The 9,807-nt window shown below is 39.0% G+C and overlaps 1 long non-coding RNA gene across 3 annotated transcripts; it reads left to right on the top strand.

The window, feature by feature from the left end:
• The first annotated feature begins 1,111 nt into the window (after window positions 1–1,111).
• On the top strand, window positions 1,112–8,536 carry LOC128233550 (uncharacterized). Of its 3 annotated transcripts, XR_008260725.1 has the most exons (7): window positions 1,112–1,205; window positions 2,908–3,026; window positions 3,548–3,673; window positions 4,195–4,320; window positions 4,556–4,698; window positions 5,125–7,532; window positions 7,568–8,536. It is a non-coding gene; the product is annotated as an uncharacterized LOC128233550 (long non-coding RNA). The 3 variants fall into 3 exon arrangements; XR_008260724.1 differs by having other exon boundaries at window positions 5,125–8,535; XR_008260726.1 differs by having other exon boundaries at window positions 1,129–1,205; window positions 2,911–3,026; window positions 5,125–8,536.
• The last annotated feature ends 1,271 nt before the right edge of the window (window positions 8,537–9,807 follow it).

Consider the following 9,807-nt stretch of genomic DNA (forward strand, 5'->3'; position numbering starts at 1 on the left):
ACAGATCCCTTCAGAGAAAAGCATCCTCGGCTTGGAAGGGGTCCGCTGGTCTTTATATACAGTGAATTCTCAATCCAAACACAGCCCGTGCTTTGCTAATTTGCATATTACCAACCAAGTAAACTTACGTACTATGAACGTACTTCCGTCTATAACGGAATGTTATACTATGAACGCACATCGGACGCCTACAGCGGACCGTTACATTACTTTCCCCTCCGAGAAGACTCGTCCCGAGTCTTGGTCTGGGACACTCAAGGGTAAGGCAACTCCGTTCCGGCAGTTGTCAATATCCCACCGCTGCCAACATTTATAACGTGCGACGTTAAACAAACACCAACAGATCCCTTCAGAGAAAAGCATGCTCGACCCTGAAGTGGTCCGCCGGTCTTTATATACAGTGAATTCTTAATCCACACACAGCCCGAGCTTTGCTAAAATGCATATTACCAACCAAGTAGATACGTACTATTAACGTACTTCCGTCTATTGCGGAATGTTATACTATGAACGCACATCGGACGCCTACAGCGGACCGTTACATTTGGCAAAATCTGCACCAAATAAGGGTGACGTCTAGAGTAAATGTCTCGGTCAGGTACGCTCAAGATCATTCAGGGGTCAAGGACCAATTTTAAGTCTTCTCCAGTCTTCACTTTCCTATAGAATGATAATAAAAATGATATGTAACACGCGTTTGCCACATAAGTTAATGTGTTTCCACCATCTCCGTTCATTTACGGTCAATGCCATGTTTGTCCAATCCTGAAAACCTGAAATGAATAAAGAATTAAGAAATAACTCACACTTGTGCACAACACCATTAGAGCAAATTAAAATGTAAAAACACGTTTGATTTCATTTGTGTGTTGTATTTGGTTGAACCAACACATATTTACTCTTCGTACTGGGTTCATGACAGTCTTACAAGTTTATCGTCAAATACCTAACTGTACAAACTTACAAATTTACAAGTTAAAAAAGTTTCAGTAATCACGAACTGTGTATAGTTTACCCAGCATAAGTTTACGACGGTTAGGCACAAGTGCCGTGTTGATTGAGCAGCTCCCAACCAAGGGAGTGAACAGTGATAAACAATTATTGGAAAACAAAAGTGTTGTCTGCTTCGTTTTTTTCTCATAGTGGCTGTAATGCAGTAAACAATACTTTGCATGTTTTTTTCTTAATATTTTCATTGTTTTAAGGTAAGGTTTTGCTATTTATAGTTTCTACTATATCTTTTTGATTGAATAACACCAAGCTGATAAAGTGTTCATGAATTTCTTGCGAAAACAGGACTTAGAGTGATATCGAAAGTAGAATTTGTTTACTGTACAGAAAATGGCAAAACAATTGAAAAATAAAAATCGAAAGTCAAGTCTTTTTTATTTGACGTCATCTTTTCTGAGACCATTGTTTTTATTTCATATAATTATTTTGTTCAACTGCTCATCTTTAGGAAAATAAACGAAACACCATAAACCTTCATTCAGAAAATACGTAGACCTATGAAGGCCAATAGTACCCATGCTGGTCTCCATTAGGGCAGATGGTAGAACCAAAATTACAGTGAAGCAGCCTTGATACTATTGACTATGCATGGGGTTCACGATCTGCTGCACTATTGTTTTTCAACTGACCATATACTTTTATACTAGTGACTAGGAATGAGAAACACGTTCTAAACCACTGTAGTTAGTCAGTTGAAAATAAATCTCTATACTGGTGACTATGACTGAATTATATGTTCTAAAACATTGTAGTAAGTCAACTTTCCTGGTAAGTATGACAGTGGAACACACTTTAAAACACTGTTGTTAGTCAATTGACCATATTAATTGACATTGGTGACTGACTGGGGACATGTTCTCAAAAACTGTAGTAAGCAACTGAACATATATCTCTATACTAGTGACTATGGCTGATGGACACGTTCTAAACCAGTGATATTTATAAGTCAATTGACCGTATCTCTTTATGCTGGAGACAAGTTAGGCAACTGACCATATGAATTGATATTGGTTACAATTACAGAGGGACATGTTCTCAAAAACTGTAGTTAGTCCTATGTACATATATCTTCATAGTTAATGGACACGTTCTAAAGCTCTGGACTTACTCAACTTGCCATATCTCTTCATACTGATGGCTTTGACTTAGGGGCATGCTCTAAAGCACTGTAGTTAATCAACTGACTATGTTTTTTCAACCTGTTGACTTTGACTAAGGGATAAGTTCTACAACACTGCTGTTAGTCGACTGACCACTTTCCTTCATATTGGTGACTTTAACTGTGGAACAAGCTCTAAAGCACTGTTGAAAGTCAATTGACTATGTTCCTTTAAACTGGTGACTCTGACTGAGGGAGATGTTTTAAGCACTGTAGTAAATCAACTGACCATACCCTCTTTACAGGTCACTTTGACTGTAACTCAAATTCTAATGCATTATGGTTAGTTTTCTGACCGTATACCAATATACCGATGGCTTTGACTGAAGGACATGTTCGAAAGCACTTTTATTAATCAGCTCAACATATATCTTCATTATGTTGACTATACCGGGGGTTCACCTTCTAAAGCACTGAACTTAGTCAGTTGACTATATGTCACGATACTGGTGACAATGAATGAAATACATGTTGTAAACCACTTTCAAAAGCGAACTGACCATTATATTTATCTTTACTGGTGACTTTGACAGGGGGACACGTTCTTAAGCGCTGTAGTTAGACAACCTTCCATATCTGTGTAGTTATGCAGTGGGACACGTTCTTTAGATCTGTACTAAACGAACTGACCATATATCTCTATGCTGGTGACTTTGACCGGAGTTTTTGTTATAAAGCACATACGTTAGTCAATTAGCTGATGTTCATTGTGTTGTTGTTTTTTCAATTGAAACCAGAAGGACCTGGTGTTCATAAGCTATAAGAAGCAAAACCAACCGATGTCCTTTGCACAATATGGCCACGACCGCCATCGTAAAGAAAGTGATGTCTGCTTACACCAGCAGTATTCTAAAAGGTACGATAGCCACCTGGTAAGGCTCACTCATAGCCTGCTCTTTGTATCGTCATTTTGTATCTTACCGCATTTATCCAGCGACTCTTAAAAGCATTGTCTAACCGATGGCTTTGACTGAAGGACATGTTCGAAAGCACTTTTATTAATCAGCTCAACATATATCTTCATTATGTTGACTATACCGGGGGTTCACCTTCTAAAGCACTGAACTTAGTCAGTTGACTATATGTCACGATACTGGTGACAATGAATGAAATACATGTTGTAAACCACTTTCAAAAGCGAACTGACCATTATATTTATCTTTACTGGTGACTTTGACAGGGGGACACGTTCTTAAGCGCTGTAGTTAGACAACCTACCATATCTGTGTAATTATGCCGTGGGACACGTTCTTTAGATCTGTACTAAACGAACTGACCATATATCTCTATGCTGGTGACTTTGACCGGAGTTTTCGTTATAAAGCACATACGTTAGTCAATTAGCTGATGTTCATTGTGTTGTTGTTTTTTCAATAGAAACCAGAAGGACCTGGTGTTCATAAGCTATAAGAAGCAAAACCAACCGATGTCCTTTGCACAATATGGCCACGACCGCCATCGTAAAGATCGTGATGTCTGCTTACACCAGCAGTATTCTAAAAGGTACGATAGCCACCTGGTAAGGCTCACTCATAGCCTGCTCTTTGTATCGTCATTTTGTATCTTACCGCATTTATCCAGCGACTCTTAAAAGCATTATCTAACCGATGGCTTTGACTGAAGGACATGTTCGAAAGCACTTTTATTAATCAGCTCAACATATATCTTCATTATGTTGACTATACCGGGGGTTCACCTTCTAAAGCACTGAACTTAGTCAGTTGACTATATGTCACGATACTGGTGACAATGAATGAAATACATGTTGTAAACCACTTTCAAAAGCGAACTGACCATTATATTTATCTTTACTGGTGACTTTGACAGGGGGACACGTTCTTAAGCGCTGTAGTTAGACAACCTACCATATCTGTGTAATTATGCCGTGGGACACGTTCTTTAGATCTGTACTAAACGAACTGACCATATATCTCTATGCTGGTGACTTTGACCGGAGTTTTCGTTCTAAAGCACAAACGTTAGTCAATTAGCTGATGTTCATTGTGTTGTTGTTTTTTCAATAGAAACCAGAAGGACCTGGTGTTCATAAGCTATAAGAAGCAAAACCAACCGATGTCCTTTGCACAATATGGCCACGACCGCCATCGTAAAGATCGTGATGTCTGCTTACACCAGCAGTATTTTAAAAGGTACGATAGCCACCTGGTAAGGCTCACTCATAGCCTGCTCTTCGTATCGTCATTTTGTATCTTACCGCATTTATCCAGCGACTCTTAAAAGCATTGTCTATACACAAATATAGTTGGTAAACAATAATGATTTATAAGAGCTTTGAGTTGATCATAAATCTTCAAAATGATAGACATCATCTTAACATGTATTATAAACACTGCATCTCATGCTATAAATAATAATTGCTTTTAGGAGCCTGTCAAGCACATTTGCCTGCCATATGCCTAGAGGTTGCCCGTGGAGGCAAGGATGCCACTTTTTGGACTTGCAGTTGACCGCGCTTTGAAAACCATGATCTCAGTAGCACCTAAGACAACATCTACAGACAGACACCTGTAAGCCTGCTTGTTCATACATTCTGTACACTTACCTAAGTTAAAAATAGACCTGACAAAATCAAAAGTCTTCAATAACAACATTTCTGTAATTATATTAAAAATATTTATTGTTTTAAACCATATTCATAGCAATTTGTATACAGACAAGGTAAATCACATAATTTGTTTCACTAATTTGCTTTTCAATAGGGTTATTGTTATTACTTCATAATGTGTCAATCTACCATTAAGGATTCCTGGTCTAAGAGTTTTCAATTTATTTTGAAACAAAGACTCATGACTATCAAAACCACCAGACAGGTGTTGAACCATATGTGATATAGTATATGGGCAACATATTGTTACATAACTTAATGTTAAAACCTCCATAGAAGTTATGATCAATTTGATGAACCTTTAGAAACATGTACATTTTAATTGCAGGCTGTCAATTTGCAGCTTCTCTACTCAGCAGGGAGTCTCTACCCAGCAGGGAGTTTCTACTCAGTGTCTCTACTCAGCAGGGAGTCTCTACTCATCAGGGAGTCTCTACTCATCAGGGAGTCTCTACTCAGCATCTCTACTCAGCAGGGAGTTGAAAATCTCTTCTACAGGATTTTGACAGTATGGGACCAATCATCGACCAGTTCGCATGCTCTTGTTTCGATTGGATTGTCTAAACTTGGCTTGAAGAGAAGAACCTGTGATATAAATTACCTCTCTGTGACTTAATTGTATTACAGATGTATTATCAAAAATATATTTCATATATATAATGCCGCCTTTGTGAAAGAATAGCAATACATGAACTAGGGTATGTTTGCCAATGTTGGTCAGTCTATCATTCAATTCAGTCAATCTATCAGTTCGCCTGTCTGAAGTTCTTGATAGACACTAGTCTTGTTTTCAAAATAACTCAAAACAGTTTGAACTTTTACCAAATTAATAGTAAGTTGTCCTTTACCAGAAAATGACCAGTACTGTTTTAGAGGTTTAGAGGTTTGAATGTCAGAAGCAAAGGTTACAACCAGTAGTGTACATGTAAACATAATATGCACAATAACTCCAGAAGGCTTGGACCTTAGACCATGAATCCTAAATGATGTAATGCCCCTGACTGGTATTTTACCTCTACTGGGCTGGTAGATCACTGGCATAGTCAACATCCAACAATGTCATGGAAAAGTTGTCTTTAAAATAACTTAAGAGTGATTTCTGTTCAAGGACCATGTTCTTCAGTGTTAGTTTTAACAATATCAGAATAAGTCAGAGTTAATGTTGTTTGTAAAATATGTCAGATCATAAAAAACTTTATTAGAAGCTTTTTTGACCAGTTGATTACCCTTATTATTTCCATTGTCATTAGTTTAACGGTTAATATCACAGTCATTGCCGAAATAATTTTTATTATTATGGTATATTGCTTTGCACAGGCATATCCGTCGGTCAGTCAGTCCGTCCGTCGGTAGACCTAAGCTTGTCCGAGTGATAACTCAACAATTCCTGGACGTATGGTCATCAAACTTGACATGAAGGTTGGGCCTGACCAGTAGATGACTCCTATTGATTTTAGGGCTCATCAGGTCAAAGGTCAAGGTCACAGTGACCTTTAATGGTAAAATAATTTTAAAGCTTGTCCGAGTGATAACTCAACAATGCCTAGACCTACGGTCATCAAACTTTATATGGAAGTTGGGCCTGACCAGTAGATGACCCCTATTGTTTTGGGGGGTCATCGGGCCAAAGGTCAAGATCACAGTGACCTTTAATGGTAAAATAATTTTAAAGCTTGTCCGAGTGATAACTCAACAATGCCTAGACCTACGGTTATCAAACTTGATATGGAAGTTGGGCCTGACCAGTAGATGACCCCTATTGTTTTGGGGGGTCATCTGGCCAAAGGCCAAGGCACCAGTGACCTTGAATGGTAAAAGGTTGTCCATGTGATAACTCGACAATGCCTGCACCCATGGCCATCAAACTTGACTTAGAGGTTGGTCCTGACCAGTAGATGACCCCTATTGTTTTTGGAGGTCATTGGGCCAAAGGTCAAGGTCACAGTGACCTTAAATGGTAAAAGGTTGTCCGTGTGATAACTCGACAATGCCTGCACCCATGGCCATCAAACTTGACTTAGAAGTTGGGCCTGACCAGTAGATGACCCCTATTGTTTTTGGGGGTCATTGGGCCAAAGGTCAAGGTCACAGTGACCTTAAATGGTAAAAGGTTGTCCGAGTGATATCTCGACAATGCCTGCACCCATGGCCATCGAACTTGACTTGGACCAAGGTTGGGCCTGACCAGTGATGGCCCCTATGGATTTTAGGGGTCATTGGGCCAAAGGTCAAGGTAACAGTGACTTTGAACGATAAAAGGTTGCCCGAGTGATAACTCTACAATGCCTGCGCCCATGGCCCTCAAACTTGACTTGGAGGTTGGGCCTGACCAGTAGATGACCCCTATTGATTTAAAGGGTCAAATGTCAAGGTCACAGTGACCTTGAAAGTAAACCCAACAAATCCTGGACCTATGGTCATCAAACTTGACATGAAGGTTGGGCCTGACCAGTAGATGACCCCTCTTGACTTTGGGGGTTATCAGGCCAAGGTCAAGGTCACAGTAACATTTAACGCAATAAATAACAAATTGTCTCCCAGTGATATCTTAACAATGCCTGAATCTATGATCATCAAACTTGACATGTAAGTTGAGCCTGACCAGGAGATGACCCTTATTGATTTTAGGAGTCATTGGGTCAAAGGTCAGGTTCACAGTGACCTTGAAAGCGAAAATGTAACAAGTGATAATTGGACAATGCCTGCACCCATGGCCCTCAAACTTGACTTGGAGTTGTGTCTGACCTGTAGATGACCCCTTATGATTTTAGGGGTCATCGAGTCAAAGGTCATGGTTACAGTGACCTTGAACGAAAAAAGCTTGTCTGTGTGATAACTTGTCATTGCCTGCACCCATGGCCCTCAAACTTAACATTTAGATTTTTGGTGACCAGCTGATGGATCCTATGGATTTTGAGGTCATAGAGTTAAAGGTCATGGTCATAACACACTCTATCCTCAAACTTTGAATGATCATAATCTTAAAACTGCCTCAACGGCATCCAATGTCAGCGACAAATCAGCTGTCATTTCGGTCCATGCATATTTCATTCAATTGTCCATATAATCCTGACAACATGGCGCTAGGGGGTGGGCATAATGTTTGACAAACATCTCTTGTTTAATCTAACACAATGTTTCTGAAGAAGCAGTGGTTAAAGGACTTAGTATTTGTATATGTATCTTAAATGTCGCGTTTTTGTTGTCTTTTTAATAAGTGCCTGACATTGTAATTGCATTTTATTTTGCGTCTGTTAATCATTGTTTTTATTAACAATGGGGTAATGTTTTCTTTCAAACGAAAATAGCCTAATGTATTCACTTTTATATTTTTAACCGAAAGCAGGGTGTGACCAATAGCACTCGTTATTATCTTAATAATTATATAGTCTTTTCAGCACTCTTAAATTCATTAAACACTGCTTAAGTGACGAAATTGTTTTCAGAATTAAATTTATATCAAAATTAACATTATATCGAAAACAACAACAAATGTTTTATTATTGTTTTAAATAAAGCTCTATGCATATATACACATATGCTGGCCTACATTAATTAGGTGAACATGCAGTCATTTGTCACCTTGGTTCCTAAAATAGCCCACTGTATACAACGAATAATTAAATTTGATATTGTTTCCTTAGATTGTTTGCTTAAATATCTATGCTTATGAAATTGTTAAAATAAAACGTAATAATATTGTCTACGAACGTTCACTACTTCATTGATATAGCAACCTCACGTTCACTACTTCATTGGTTTAGCACCCTCACGTTCACTACTTCATTGGTTTAGCACCCTCACGTTCACTACTTCATTGGTTTAGCACCCTCACGTTCACTACTTCATTGGTTTAGCAACCTCACGTTCACTACTTCATTGGTTTAGCACCCTCACGTTCACTACTTCATTGGTTTAGCACCCTCACGTTCACTACTTCATTGGTTTAGCACCCTCGCGTTCACTACTTCATTGGTTTAGCACCCTCGCGTTCACTACTTCATTGGTTTAGCACCCTCACGTTCACTTCTTTTTTGGTTGACCAACCTCACGTTCACTACTTCATTGGTTTACTAACCTCACGTTCACTACTTCATTGGTTAAGCACCCTCACGTTCACTACTTCATTGGTTTACCAACCTCACGTTCACTACTTCTTTGGTTTGGCACCCTCACGTTCACTACTTCATTGGTTTGCACCCTCACGTTCACTACTTCATTGGTTTACCAACCTCACGTTCACTACTTCATTGGTTTGGCACCCTCACGTTCACTTCTTCATTGGTTTAGCACACCCACGTTCCCTACTTCTTTAAGTATCACCCGCACGTTCACTACTTCATTGGTTTACCAACCTCACGTTCACTACTTCATTGGTTTGGCACCCTCACGTTCACTTCTTCATTGGTTTAGCACACCCACGTTCCCTACTTCTTTAAGTATCACCCTCACGTTCACTTCTTCATTGGTTTAGCACACCCACGTTCACTACTTCTTTAAGTATCACCCTCACGTTCACTACTTCTTTGGTTTAGCACCCTCACGTTCACTACTTCATTGGTTTAGCACCCTCACGTTCACTACTTCATTGGTTTAGCACCCTCACGTCACTACTTCATTGGTTTAGCACCCTCACGTCACTACTTCATTGGTTTAGCACCCTCACGTCACTACTTCATTGGTTTAGCACCCTCACGTCACTACTTCATTGGTTTAGCACCCTCACCCGTTCTATCGTATTTCATTTAGTACAGAAAACGACCACGTCCAATTACACAAGTTTTATTGTTGGTAAATAGTTATTTATAATAAAAAAAGTGTTTTAGGTATTTCAAAAGATAGAGCAAGCAGACTCTTAGATTTAATCCCAGGAGCAGACTAATGATGAAGCCCCAAATGGTATGGTTCGAAATCGACTTCAAATTGCGAGTGATCATTTAAAAGATATTCTTTTACTACCTATACTAAAGTTTCGTAAACAAGATACTACTACCATTATGACTTAACACAT

The sequence above is a fragment of the Mya arenaria genome, chromosome 5 (assembly GCF_026914265.1).
Source record: "Mya arenaria isolate MELC-2E11 chromosome 5, ASM2691426v1".
NCBI classification, from domain to species: domain Eukaryota; kingdom Metazoa; phylum Mollusca; class Bivalvia; order Myida; family Myidae; genus Mya; species Mya arenaria.